A 15,407-nucleotide genomic window follows, 5' to 3' on the forward strand; every position below is an offset into this window, starting at 1 on the left:
GTCACTGCTACCGGCTCCTGTATGTCCAGAAAAGGTAGAGATGTGTGTGCGGTCACTTGATTTTTCCTGTAGCCCATCTGTGTCAATTTTCTTTTCCATGTTTATGTGGAGAACACTTGGATGTTTCTGACCACACACCTTGCAACTCATGCGCCTTTCACAGTGTTTGCTCATATGTCCAGTTTGCAAACAAGCAAAACAAACGCCTTTCTCCTTCAGGAAACTTATCTTCTGTGTGTGTGCTTTCTTTTCCAATTGTGGGCATTGCTCCAACCCATGCTCAAGGGAGCAACACAGACACAGATTTGATTTTGTAGTCTTGTACTGTACACTTTGTCTCTTGCTTCTGTCATTACTTGTAGACTCTGCAACATCACTCTGTTCAGTGTTTACAATAGTTGTAGCATAGGCATTTCCCTTGATCCTTGATGGTGATCTGTTCCTGTCACCAAATGGTTTCTTCTCTACAGGCTTAGTTGTTTTTTCATAGCTACTGTACTGTAAATCTCCAAAAATAGGTTCGGATGCAATTCTCACTTGTAGGGATGCACGATATGCATTTTTCCCAACCGATACCGATACCGATATTTACCCGCTTCTCGTGGCCGATACCGATACCGATACCGATATTATTATTTTATTTTTTCTTTCCTAGCACCAGGGGAGCTCCCCCTCCCAAATTTCGTTGTTTGGTACCTGTACTATATCAATGACAATAAAGACCATTCAGATATCATTTCACAGTTGATAACCTGTAGTTCATGCACACCCGAAGGTAAGAAAGGCTATGTAGTGAGCAAAGATTGATGATTTAATATTCCATAGTGATCTCACCAAATCTAACTTACATCACTATTGTTAACACAACAAAGAGAACACTTCTGAGTCTTCAAATAATCATTTATTATTTCCTCTAACAAACAGAATCTGTTATACAGTGCACAATGCTTTTTTTAGCCAAGATCTGGCCTCCTTTTATGAAAACAAAAAAGGCTCACCTAAGAGTAATAAGATCAACAACGTGTCAAAAATAAAGTGCACCTTGTGCATCAGTCAATACAAAAATAAAGACTTTTAAAGAACCAAAAGTTTTATAGAACTTTTACAGAAACTAGTGCCAAATGGCTGCTTAGTCTGCAGATAAACAGAATGATACAAGGCACATAGTAGGCTACACTAGTATGCTTAATAAAGCAACTGAAAAGGGCTGGGCTATGCTACTTTTAGTGCATGAGGATGAGGTAGGTTGTGATAAAGCCCATCAAACGTTTTGCATAAGAATTCAAAATAAATTGCACTGACATGGAAAAACAAAAAGTGCATGTTTTCCTTGTAAACAACTTGTCTTGTATAGCCTACATTCACATTCTCACCTAAATAATAGACACGTTTTCCATTGGTGTTCCCTAATATACAAACTGAATACAATTCCTACCTCATAGAACCTTTGCTAGCCTAGTCTTCAGAAGCAGTAGCCTAGCCGCGGTGGTAGCCTAGCCTTCAGAAGCAGTAGCCTAGCCGCGGTGCAACACATTGAACACGCATTTGAAAACTGCAGGAAGACAGCAGACAGCTCAAAGGCTCAAGCAATCAATGAAAAAATAATGGAGTTGGTGGAGCTACCACCGCGGCTAGGCTACCTTCTGAAGACTAGGCTACCACCGCGGCTAGGCTACCTTCTGAAGGCTAGGCTACCACCGCGGCTAGGCTACCTTCTGAAGGCTAGGCTACCACCGCGGCTAGGCTACCTAGTGCTTGATATTCCTTCCATACAGCGTGCTTGCAATGGTGAATCTTAAGGTGACTTATGAGATTCGTTGTGTTGTAACTCGTAGACCTTTGCCCTCCTCTCCAAACTTTTGTTGAACATGTATTGCAAATTGCAAACGCAATATCTGCCTTAGAAATTGTGAAGAATGTCCACACCGGGGAAGGCGTGTTTCGCTCGCGTCTCGTCTATACAAACTGCGTGCCTGAGCGCGGAAACCGGAAGCAGAAATATTTCCGGCTTCATATTATCGGTTAAATATCGGCTAAATTTTATAATAAATACCGATACCGATAAACATTAATTCCTCAATATCGGGCCGATAAATATCGGTGCCGATAATATCGTGCATCCCTACTCACTTGGCGCTCAACAAAAAGAACAATATCTAACAACTGAGCTCTGCGCTGATGGCGCTCCCAAAGCTCACACGCCTTTGTTCTCCATTTTTCTTTCAACTTGTAGGGGAGTTTCTGAATCACGGCTCGCATGTTAGCTGGCATGTCAAGTTCATTGATGTATTTCAATTCTTCCATTGCGTTACAGCACTCACGCAAAAGGAGTGAATATGCTTGCAGTCCTTTGACATCCTCAGCCTTCACCAATGGCCAGCCAAGCACCTTGTCCACATATGCAGCGGTAATTTTCAACTCATCCCCAAAATGCTCCTGCAGCAGTTCCATTGCTCTTTCATAACCTCTGTCGGGAGGCATAAGTTGACAACTGCGGACTAGCTCCTGAGGCTGCCCTCTTGTGTACTGCTGTAGGAAGTACAAACAATCACCTTTGTTGTTGGTCTTATTTACCACACAGTGTTGAAATGCTCGGACGAAAGCTCTGTATGACAGAGGATCTCCATGAAACACTGGAATTTCTCTTATTGGAAGGGAATTCATGTTTTGCTGTTGCACCAAGAGCGCCGTTATTTGATTTTGTGATTGAAGTAGACTGTAAATATTGCCATCCTGGGTGTTAGGAGAAGGTACAACACCACGGTTAGCCTGACCGTGAGAAGATTGAACGGCATGTTCAGAATCCTGACTGTGTGAAATCTGCATGTGAGGAGATTGTATGACCTGTGCAGCATCCAGAATGTGGGAAGATTCCATGACCTGTCCAGAATCCATCATTTGGTTTGTTGTTCCATGTCTCTTTAACCTTGATGCCTTCTGGTTGGATTGTGAATGAGACTGTAGGCCTATATTTTGCTTTGGCTGCACATACATGTTTTTCATAACAGTGCTTGGAAATGGATTGAATTCATTGGCCCCAGGATTGAGAGGTGTTTTCCTTTCCTTTGTCTTTGCACCTTTCTTTGTGTACGATTCTTTAATTGAACTCCCTCCATCAGATTTCATAAACACTGCTAGTTTAGCAGAAGACACTGCAATCTCGGTGTTAAGTTCAAGCTGTTCCTGTTTCCTCCGAAGCTGCTCAGCCTGCTCCTGCAATACATGTTTGTCACGCAAAGCAGCAGCGCGCGTTTCTAGTGCAGCTTTCTCGGCTGCAGCTTCAATGCATTTTAATGAGAATGTAGAAGATCGGCCACTCCTTGAGCTGCCACGGCTCTTCTGTGATCGTTTACTTGAAACCTGCGTTCCCACATTAGAAACACTGTCATAAGGATGCACCTCATCTTCGTCGTCAATTTTGTAGTGATTCACAGCTCCATCAACATCATTATTGCTTTCCAACCATTTTGTAACTGCACCAGTCGATTCATTATCCATTTCACATTCCAACCATTTTGTAACCACATCTGTAAATTCATTGACACTCAACATTTTGGCTTTATACCACACTTCATGCTTGTCAGCTTCATCGGCTGGCAGCAAAGGTAATAGAGTTGTGTGTGCATTTTGTGCGTCATGGCACATCAGTTTAAACTTGTCAAACTCGCATTTCACTGGTTCTTTACCATCCTTGTTGCTGTTAGACATCAGTTTATTAATAGTCTCCTTTAGTTTGTTTGCTTTGTTCAAATGACATTTTCTTTTTGTTTGCAAAGTGTCTATTTTGTCTAGCAAAGCTTTTGTGGTGAGCTGCCTTTTGCGTTTTAAATCCTCTGGGCTCATTTCCACAGGGCTGGCAGTAGCCACGCCCACCAGCTGTGCATCATCACAATTGTTACTTTGCGCTGTAGCCATTGTATTCAGTCATTTGTTTACGCTTTGTTTTCAAACAAATTATCTCCAGCGACTTGGCTACTCACCACTCAACGGCAGATTTCCGCTGTAGCAATTCAATCACTCACCCAGAGCTCTGAAACGGGTGGATCTGAAATGGATAGCCTACTGAAGTCGAGTTGTCCACTGGTCCTCTCGGTTCCATACATCGGTTTCCAATTCTTCTTTCTTGAAGCGCAACACTTCACCAATTAGTCCACTCGCCCAAATGAGCTAGTCTTTGACTTAAATGTGGTGACTGTTTCCTCCTTAGTCACCGCGACTGTTGAACTGTGAACTTTAGTTGACTCGTGATACCAACACCGACGACTTCTGTACGTTGCAATCATTTGTTTACTTTAATATAAAAACATGATACACTAAAACAGTTTCGCGTGTGGCAACACGGTCAAAGACTGTGTGCTCACCAGTTCAATCAGTAACACCTGTGGCTACCGGTGAGCTCACCTATATACCTGTGCACTCCTATGCCCTCGCCACTCAGTGGTCAACAGTAAACATGACATCCAGCACAGACATAATGGCTGCAACAATAAGTATTACATTATTACCTGGTTAACATCGTGTTAAGTGATGTATCTCCGTCGCAGATCTCGTAGAGTGAGCAGTGTGACTTCTCAGTCCGCTTCTTTAGGTTGTGAACAAGCTCGAGCGCTGCCTCACAGACCTGCAGCGCGGGAACGGCGCCCTCAGAACGCAGCACGAGCGGCTCACCGCGGACTGTGGTTAGCTAACATAATAATAATAATAATAATAACAACTTTATTTATATAGCACTTTACGTCAAAGTGCTTTACAAGTGCAATAGGTAAAAAACAACACATTTTAAACAATATAAAAACAGCTATTTCAATTTTAAAAACACAATTTCGCACCACAAATATAATAGGTAAAAACAAACATTTTAAACAAATTTAAAAACAACTATTTCAATTTAAAAACACACATAAATTACAACAGCACAAAAAAAAATAACAGCCTATGACATCTAGACAACGCAAAACAGGTGGGTCTTTAGCTTATTTTTAAACACTTTTACTGATTCTGCCTGTCTGATATCCAGTGGAAGACGGTTCCAGAGAGTTGGTGCCCGGAAAGAGAACGCACGCTCACTGATAATGGGTAGTTAGGGTTAGCCTCCTTATTGTCCGAACTATTCTCAGTAGGTTCGAGTTGACAACTCTTATTTGTAGTAAACGACAGCTAGTGGCCATTAGCCAGGCAGCTCACCTGCTGAGGAGAGGTGTGTGCTGCTGTCCTGTCAACCCCCCCGCCCTATCTGTCTGATAGATAGATGGATGGATGGATGGATGGATGGATGGATGGAGAGATGGATGGCTACAGAACAGTAACAGGTTGATAACTGTGTCCCTGTCTTTCTCTCGTCTACAGAGCAGCAGTTCTTTGATTTGGAGAAGCGTCTGACGGACAGCCAGGAGCAGGTGGTGTCTCACACCCGCGTCTACACCGCCCTGAAGTACGAGAACAGGCAGCTCGGTAAGTCCTGTCTGGGGTCAGAGGTCAACACTGTCTCTGTTTAGGACATTATGTCTCTGTCATATAACTAGTCACACTGTCTCTGTTATATAACTAGTCACACTGTCTCTCTCCAGTTGAGGAACTGAACAAACTGAAAGGTCTGGATGATGAATCATCAGGAGAGAAACCAGGAGAAACACAGGTGAAGACCTCTTCTCCTCTTCTCCTCTTCTCCTCCTCTCCTCTTCTCTCCTCTTCTCCTCCTGTCCTCTCCTCTTCTCTTCTCTCCTCTCCTCTCCTCTCCTCTCCTCTCCTCTTCTCTCCTGTCCTCTCCTCTCCTCTCCTCTCCTCTCCTCTCCTCTCCTCTCCTCTCCTCTCCTCTCCTCTCCTCTTCTCCTCCTGTCCTCTCCTCTTCTCTCCTGTCCTCTCCTCTCCTCTCCTCTCCTCTCCTCTCCTGTCCTCTTCTCTCCTCTCCTCTCCTCTCCCTCTCCCTCTCCTCTCCTCTCCTCTCCTCTTCTCTCCTGTCCTCTCCTCTCCTGTCCTCTTCTCTCCTCTCCTCTTCTCCTCCTGTCCTCTCCTCTCCTGTCCTCTCCTCTTCTTTCCTCTCCTCTTCTCTCCTCTCCTCTTCTCTCCTGTCCTGTCCTCTCCTCTCCTCTTCTCTCCTGTCCTCTCCTCTCCTCTCCTCTCCTGTCCTCTTCTCTCCTGTCCTCTCCTCTCCTCTTCTCCTCTCCTCTCCTCTCCTGTCCTCTCCTCTCCTCCTGTCCTCTCCTCTCCTCCTCCTGTCCTCTCCTCTTCTTTCCTCTCCTCTCCTCTTCTCCTCTCCTCTTCTTCTCCTCCTGTCCTCTCCTCCTGTCCTCTCCTCTCCTCCTCCTGTCCTCTCCTCTTCTTTCCTCTCCTCTCCTCTTCTCCTCTCCTCTTCTTCTCCTCCTGTCCTCTCCTCCTGTCCTCCTCTTCTCTCCTCTTCTCCTCCTGTCCTCTCCTCTTCTTTCCTCTCCTCTCCTCTTCTCCTCTCCTCTTCTCCTCCTGTCCTCTCCTCCTGTCCTCCTCTTCTCTCCTCTTCTCCTCCTGTCCTCTCCTCTTCTCTTCTCTTCTCTCCTGTCCTCTCCTCTCCTGTCCTCTCCTGTCCTCTCCTCTTCTTTCCTGTCCTCTCCTCTTCTCCTCTCCTCTTCTCCTCTCCTCTTCTTCTCCTCCTGTCCTCTCCTCTTCTCCTCTCCTCTTCTCCTCTCCTCTTCTTCTCCTCCTGTCCTCCTCTTCTCTCCTCTTCTCTGCTGTCCTCTCCTCTGTTCTACCTCCTCCTAGTTACCCTGCTTGTCTCTCTCAGGGCAAGGCTAAGTATGAGCTAGTTACCCTGCTTGTCTCTCTCAGGGCAAGGCTAAGTATGAGATCGAGGCTGAGAGGAGAGAGCTGGCTCGCCTGCTGGAGAAGAGGACCCAGGAGGTGGACAATCTCACTGGTGAGACCAGAGACTGGTGACTATCAGTTACCACTAGACTGGTGACTGGTGACTCAAACTGACCTGTCTGACCCCCTGACCTGTCTGACCCCCTGACCTGTCTGACCCGTCTGACCCCCTGACCCTGTCTGACGATGGTCAGCCAGTCTGTGTATTGGTTGGTGTGACGATGGTCAGCCAGCCCAGAGTAGTGAACCTCAGTGGTCAGATGAACCTCAGTGGTCAGATGAACCTCAGTGGTCAGATGAACCTCAGTGGTCAGATGAACCTCAGTGGTCAGATGAACCTCAGTGGTCAGATGAACCATCAATGGTCAGATGTTCTCTTGTCTCCTCAGAGGACGTGAAGCGTCTGGACGCCAAGCTGCTGGAGACCAACACAGCCAAGGTGGCGCTGCAGCTCCAACTGGACGAGATACAGTCAGCAGAGGTGTCCATCCAGGTGAGACCTACCTAGATACCTCTATCTCTCTACCTCTCTACCTCTCTCTCTCTCTCTCTCTCTCTACCTCTCTCTCTACCTCTCTCTCTCTACCTCTCTACCTCTCTCTCTCTCTCTCTACCTCTCTCTCTACCTCTCTCTCCACCTTTCTCTCTACCTCTCTCTCTACCTCTCTCTCTGCCTCTCTCTCTACCTCTCTCTACCTCTCTCTAAAATAGTTCTTGTTCGCGATGGGTAGCGAAAGGTACCAAAGGTACTTTTTTGCCAGGCTGCGTGTGACGTGTGACGCTGCACACCGTTGATTGGTCAATGGAAATCGTCATCCCATGTTCATAGATTTCTTCACTAACCGCCATCTCACACACACACTCACACTCACACACACACACTCACTCACATACTCACACTCACACTCACACACTCACACACACACACACACACACACACACACACACACACACACACTCACACACACACACTCACACTCACACACACACATACACACACATACACACACACACACACACATACACATACGGGTGGTCCAGTTGAAGAGTGTGTCCTGTGTCTCTCCAGACTAAAGACCAGCAGACCAGCATGGAGGAGAAATATCGCCACCAACTCAACGCCAACGTCAAACTGGCCAACCTGTACAAGGTACCTGACCCTAACCTCTCCTAACCTTAACCTCTCCTAACCTTAACCCCTCCTGACCTTAACCTCTCCTAACCTTAACCCCTCCTAACATTAACCCTCCTAACATTAACCCTCCTAACATTAACCCTCCTAACCATAACCCCTCCTAACATTAACCCTCCTAACATTAACCCTCCTAACCTTAACCCCTCCTAACATTAACCCTCCTAACCATAACCCCTCCTAACATTAACCCTCCTAACCTTAACCCTCCTAACCATAACCCCTCCTAACATTAACCCTCCTAACATTAACCCTCCTAACCATAACCCCTCCTAACATTAACCCTACTAACCTTAACCCTCCTAACCTTAACCCTCCTAACCTTAACCCTCCTAACCATAACCCCTCCTAACATTAACCCTCCTAACATTAACCCTCCTAACCATAACCCCTCCTAACATTAACCCTCCTAACATTAACCCTCCTAACCTTAACCCTCCTAACCTTAACCCCTCCTAACATTGACCTCTCCTAACCGTAACCCCTCCTGACCTTAACCCCTCCTGACCCTAACGTCAAACTGGCCCACCTGTACAAGGTCAGACCCTCCCTCTGAGGAAAGCTCTGTAAATAAATGTAAATAAATAAATTATTATTGTTATTATTATTGTTATTGTTATTATTATTATATCCTGTGTGTGTGTGCAGGGGGCAGCAGCGGAGGCGGAGGGCAGGAATGAGGAGCTGAGCAGAGCCGTGGAGGAGCCCACCGAGGGTCAGTCCTGTTACCATGGAAACCCTGTCTGTCCTGTTACCATAGAAACCCTGTCTGTCCTGTTACCATAGAAACCCTGTCTGTCCTGTTACCATGGAAACCCTGTCTGTCCTGTTACCATAGAAACCCTGTCTGTCCTGTTACCATGGAAACCCTGTCTGTCCTGTTACCATAGAAACCCTGTCAGTCATGTTACCATAGAAACACCACCCTGTCAGTCCTGTTACCATAGAAACACAACCCTGACAACAACGCTGATTCTGTGTTCCATGTGTCCATGTTGCTTGTTGTTTTTGTGTTTTCCGTATCTCCTATATTGTCAGCGTCTTTGAGCCTCGGAAAAGCGCTATATAAATTTAATGAATTATTATTATTATTATTATGTATAGATAGATATACACAGGGCCGGCCCGTGGGTCTGTTCTTGATCTTGAAAATGCCCCCCCCCCCCCCCTCGTAGTAAAAAAAATCGCCTGGTCACTGGGCCATCCTAGTAGGTAGTGTCAACAATGCCTATGTCAAAGAGATGGCTTGGGCAGATAGTGATTTTGGAATGTAACAAGCATTCTGATAGGCTGATGGCAATAATGCACAGTGAATCAGCAGTGTTAGGAGAGAAGTTAGGCAGATATCTCAATTTGGCCTGTAGTGGCTTCAAACTATTTAGTAACCACCGTCCAGGCAAGACAGGGGTTTTGACGCACATCCAAATATTCAAACCAACAAAATCGTATATCCAGTCCAGGTAGAATTGCAACAAAAATATGGATTTATTAAATATTATTTAAATAAACATTCACACTTTCAAAAAAAAATAGATAAAAATAGATAGGAAATAGATAAATAACAAAATTATAAAACTCACCAGCCACCGCTGATTTGGCAGTATAGCCCACAGTAGTTCACAGTATATTTCTCAATATGAATCACAGTATATTTCTCACAGTAGCCTATATATAACTCACAGTAGCCTATATATTAGATCTTGACTCTACGTGCCTTCATAGCAGCAAAATCATTGATTACATCATTGTATGAGATTCTCTCACTTATTTTATGATTCACACTGAGAATCGCAAGGCCAGTGAGACGCTCCTGGGACATTGTGGATCGTAAGTATGTTTTAATTAGTTTTAACTTTGAAAAGCTCCTCTCTGCACTGGCTACAGTTACTGGTAGGGTTAACGCAATACGAAGAGCTGTCCAGAGATTGGGGTAAACCTCTTTCAAATGCTGGGTGTGAATGAATGATAGGAAGTCCAGCAGGGACATATTGGGTGAAGGCAATTGTGGTAAGTTTGTTAACTCCTGGGCTAGCTCCCTACCGTTGATGTCAGGATCACTGTTTGTTGTTAGAGCAGCACTAAGTGTCTCACACTGAGTTGATAGTTCATCATGTGTCAGATTAGTGAAGTTTTTCAGCACACTGAACTTGTCTCTCACCTCGGACAGACAGACAAACCTTTCCTCAATAGACAATTTGGCCGCATCTACAACAGTGTTAAAGAATGTCACCTCTAACCTCTTCAACGCATCTGTGAAAGGCTCATCACACGTAGTCAAACTGCCGTTTGGTGCTTCTCAGCCTCTTCTGCTTTAGTGTGGCAGCCACATTCATGCCATCACATATTTCTGTAGCTGTTGCTTGAGCTGCTGCGAAACCTGTGACTCTGTAGTCAGCAAGGAATCTCTGTGTCTTCCTGAGTAGATCAACAGCTACATCTAACTGCATTTCAGATGACTGCATAAGTTTGCTGACATGCTGGATCTTTGCTAGTATGTCATACCACACAACCGAGCAAACAGAGAAACGGTATGAGCCCACCTCCTCTGCCAAAGACTGGGCTTCAATCCGGATGTTTCCATCAGTGGCCTTATCCCTCACCTCCAAGAGGGCCTCCCGTACCCCTGCAGCCTGATAGCGTAGAGCCTCTACACTTTTGATTCTGCTCTCCCACCTAGTTTCTGCCCAGGACTTCACACTGATCGGAACATGTTCTTTCAGGATTGCCCATCTCTGAACACTTGCTGAAAAGAGAACATAGATCTTTTGGAGGTATCCGAAGTAACTAGTCGCGACTATGGAGGCTTTGGCTGCATCAGACACAACTAAGTTCAGAGTATGTGCCCCGCAAGGCACAAAAAAGGCTCTGGGATTCACTACTAAGAGTCTGGCCTGTACACCCTTGTGTTTCCCACGCATGTTCGCTCCATTATCATAAGCCTGACCTCTGCAGTCGCCAAATGGGAGATTGTGTTCCTTTAACTTTTTTAATATGAGGTTTGCCAAACTTTCACCAGTGCTTTCGTCTGCTATAAGAAAACCTATGAAATGTTCCTTGATTTCTGGCATGTCATTGAATTTGACTATTCTAATGAGTGCAGACATTTGTTCTTGGTGGCTTACATCTGGGGTGCAATCTAATATGATTGAAAAGTATTTGGCTGCTTTGATTTCGGTCACAATTTCTTCCATTACTCTGCCACTCATTGCTGCAAATAGTTCATTCTGAACAGTTTTCCCCAAGTAGTGTGGATGAAATCCAACTGCCCTTTGCACCCTTAAAATGTGTTGCTGTATTACAGGATCAAACTGTTCCACCTCTTTCAAAAAGTTACCATTGTCTGGCTGATACAATGTGTCACTTGATCCTCTTAAAGCAATGTTTCTCTGTGCTAGAGATTGGATGATGGCCACTAAACGAGTAAGAACATCCCTCCAACGCCTCTTCTCAGCCTCTAGTAGTGACATTTCCTGCCTGTCTATAGTCTCCCCCTTTTTGAGACGCAACTCTAACTCCTTCCAGGCTGCCATATGCTTGGTGTGTTCAGGAGAGCTCTCATGGGTTTTCAAGAAAGATTGTGCATTCTTCCAATCACTTATGAATGAATGAATGGTCTTTATTGTCATTGCTATAGTACAGGTACCAAACAACGACATTTAGGAGGGGTGGCTCCCCTGGTGTTAGGAAAGAAGAAAAAAAAAGAAACTTTAAAAAAACACAAGAAGGGAAGGAGCTGGTTTACATAAATAAAGGCTATGTACACTATCCACTATACTATACTGTACAGATAGACGACTAGGGTTGTCATATTGCACATAGTGTTATTGCACATTTATTTAAAGTGTCGCAGTTTGCAGGCTTGAAATGTACATATTTGTGCCTCAGCACTACACCTGATTTTTTCAGTCCAGCAGCTGCCATCAATCCGACCAGACTGTCCAGGGCCCAGAACCTAGGTCTTTGCTGTGTTCAGGGCCTGGATGGCCCTGGGGTAGAAGCTGTTCTTCAGTCTGTTTGTCCTTGCGGCCATGGTCCTGAACCGCCTTTTCGAGGGCAGCCGGGTAAAGTGTTCGTACCCAGGGTGGGTTGGGTCCCTGGAGATCTTGGAGGCCTTCCTGAGACAGCGTGTGTTGTACAGCTCTTCCAGAGAGGGGAGGGGATTTATTCTATTCTGAAACTAAAAGCTGGCCGGGGTTTTCACCAACATCTTCAACCAGTCCCTGTCCCAGGCCACCATCCCACCCTGCCTGAAAACCTCAACTATCATCCCAGTCCCGAAGAAAAGCACGGTGAGCTGCCTAAACGACTACCGCCCGGTGGCACTCACACCAATCATCATGAAGTGCTTCGAGAAACTAGTCCGGGCCCACATACTCACACGCCTCCCGCCCAACCTGGATCCATACCAGTTCGCCTACAGAGCCCACAGGTGCACAGAGGACGCCATCGCGACGACTCTCCACGCCACTCTATCCCACCTGGAGAGGGGAAACAGCTACGCGAGACTGCTCTTTGTGGACTTCTGCTCCGCCTTCAACACCATCCTTCCAGACAGGCTAGTGACCAAACTACTAGACCTGGGTCTATCACACTCTATATGTGCATGGATCAAGGACTTCCTGACCGACCGCCCCCAGAGGGTGCGGGTGGGCCCCCACACCTCCACAGCCCTCAGACTCAGCACTGGGTCCCCCCAGGGCTGCGTACTAAGCCCCATCCTCTACAACTTCACCCCCGTCCACCCCAGCAACTCCATCGTAATGAACTACATCAACCCTGATGTTACCCCTCATTACTGCTTTAAGTGCATCCCAGAGCATATTCGGAGCCACTTCCCCGTTATCGTTTAATTCAAGATATGTTCTAATTTCAGTCTTCATGGCCTCCCTTGTCTCTGGGTTATTCAGGATACTTGAATTCAGCCTCCATATTGTAGACCGTGGCTTTCTATTGAGACACACAGACATGTAAATAGGGCTATGATCAGAGAGGGCAATCGGTCCTATGTCACATTGACTTATTCTATGTAGGTCTCTATTGTAAATAAAAAAATAATCTATCCTTGAGTATACGGCATGGGGGGAGGAGTAGTGGGTGTAGTCCCGGCTGGATGGATACAATTCTCTCCAAACATCTATGATTCCCATTTCCTTCATTAATGCTTTTATCTTCCTACTTATAGGTTTTGACTCTGGATTACCGCTAGATGCATCCAATCTTGGGTTTAAACGAACATTAAAGTCCCCCCCACAGATTAAAATTCCCTGAGATTTTGTGGCCATTAAATCAAATATCTGTCTATAAAACGTCCAGTCACTACCAGGAGGAGCATATACATTCAGTAAACTCACTAGGGTTCCCTCTATTTTCCCTATTATCATTATAAACCTACCATCTTTATCTTTAAACTCTGATATGTGTTCATAGGTCACTGTATTTGATAACAGTATGGCCACACCCCTCCTATGACCTGGTTCATATGAGGATGAATATACATATTTAAAACCCAATTTATTCAATTTGGCATGCTCTGTATTGGTAAGGTGGGATTCCTGTAGGTATGCTATTTGTATTCTATCTTTCTTTAATTTTGTTAGGATCTTCCTTCTTTTTATCGGGTTAAGTAAACCATTAACGTTAAAAGAAACTATTCTTATATCTTGCATTTAGGTTATAACATGTGATATTTCCATCATGTACATGAAAAGCTTCCCAGTCGCTACAGTAAACAGTTGTAAACAAACATTAATAATACAATTTAAAAAACAAGTAAAAGAAAAAAGTACTTGAGTTACTTCCAAGGTAGGGGTCACTACTACAACCCTCCACGAGCCTAAAACAATAGGCTCCAAGGGAAAACTCCTCTCCCGTAGACAGAGAGGGCCCTTGGAGATAACAGTATGAGAAGGTTCCATCGTTCGTTCCTGTCACAATTCTTATTTGTATTTTAATTATTCAACTAGGTAACTCACGTTTTTTTTATACTAACCAGCAAACAGTTTCAATAGTATGAGCTGAACTCACCCACCCAAAGTGTCCGTTTAATTCTGAGTAGATTAGTAGGGCAGTCGTTGCTTATAACTAATAATTTCACTCAGCTTTTACCGGACTACCCGTCTGTGGGTGGGGGGTCTCTTCTGTAGCGTTGCAATTTCTCCTTGTAGCCTGCGTCTCCTCTGCCACGTCTCCCGGTCCGCCTGCCGCCTGTCTGCCATGTCAGCTGCCTCAATTGCTCCATCAGCGTCTCCGGGGCTCCGATGGGCTTGATGGGGAGACCTCTGTTAGCCATGTCCTGCGTCGCCTCTTCCACGGTCTCGTAGATCTTGATCCCCTCGTCATATTTCACCTTTAACCGGGCTGGGAACATCGTTTGGAAGTGGTCTTTATCCTTCAGGATCCTCCGGGCCTCTGCATATTCTTTTCGTTTTTGGAGAATGCGTGGAGCATAGTCGTTGTCCAGATTGACTCGCGTCCCCTGCCAGGTGAATCCCTTCTTTTGCCATGCCGCGCGGAGCGTCGTTTCTTTGGTTCTGAAGCTGAGGAACTTTACCAAGATGGATCTTGGCTTTGCCTCTGCTGGTGGCTGTGGACCGAGGGCACGGTGGGCTCTCTCAATTTGTAGACTTGTTGTGTTGAGTATGGTGAGGTTTTCTAGGAGTAGTTTTTCCACGAATGTGATCATCGACGAGGAGTCCTTTTCTGCCCCCTCCGGAATACCGTAGATTCGGATATTATCTCGTCTGGAGCGGCCCTCTAGGTCGGTTAGCTTCTCTTCTGTCCTGGCCTGTAGCTTTAGCATTTCTGTCAGGATATCTTCCGTGTTCTGAATTCTCTCCTCGGCATTCACAATTCGCCCTTCTGCCTCCTCCAGTCTAACGTTTGCACTCCTTATTTCTTCTTTCTTCTCAGGGGCGGCTGTGGCGCAGGAGGTAGAGCCGCCGTCTAATGATGGCAAGGTTGGCAGATCGGCGGTTCGAGCCCCGGCTGGTCACATGTCGAAGTGTCCTTGGGCAAGACACTGAACCCCAAAATTGCTCCCAATGAGCAGGCCGGCACCTTGCATGGCAGCTTGCCGCCATTGGTGTGTGAATGTGTGTGTGAATGGGTGAATGAGAGGCCGTTGTAAAGCGCTTTGGAATAAGGCGCTATATAAGTCAGTCCATTTACCATTTCTTTTATATCCTCGAGTTGGGTCTTATTGTCCCGTCGGAAATCTCTCAGTTCTCTCAGAATCAGACCCAAGTCTACTGTGTTTTCCGGGAGCATTGAATCGCCCTCGTGGTCATCATTGCTAGCATTGGGAGAGTTGCTACGACTTTTTTCGATTGGAAACTGTTGCTGCAGTTGCTTCTTGACCATTTTCCTAGTGTTCATCTCTGCC

This window comes from Nansenia antarctica (assembly GCF_963989245.1).
Source record: "Nansenia antarctica genome assembly, chromosome: 2".
Taxonomy (NCBI): domain Eukaryota; kingdom Metazoa; phylum Chordata; class Actinopteri; order Argentiniformes; family Microstomatidae; genus Nansenia; species Nansenia antarctica.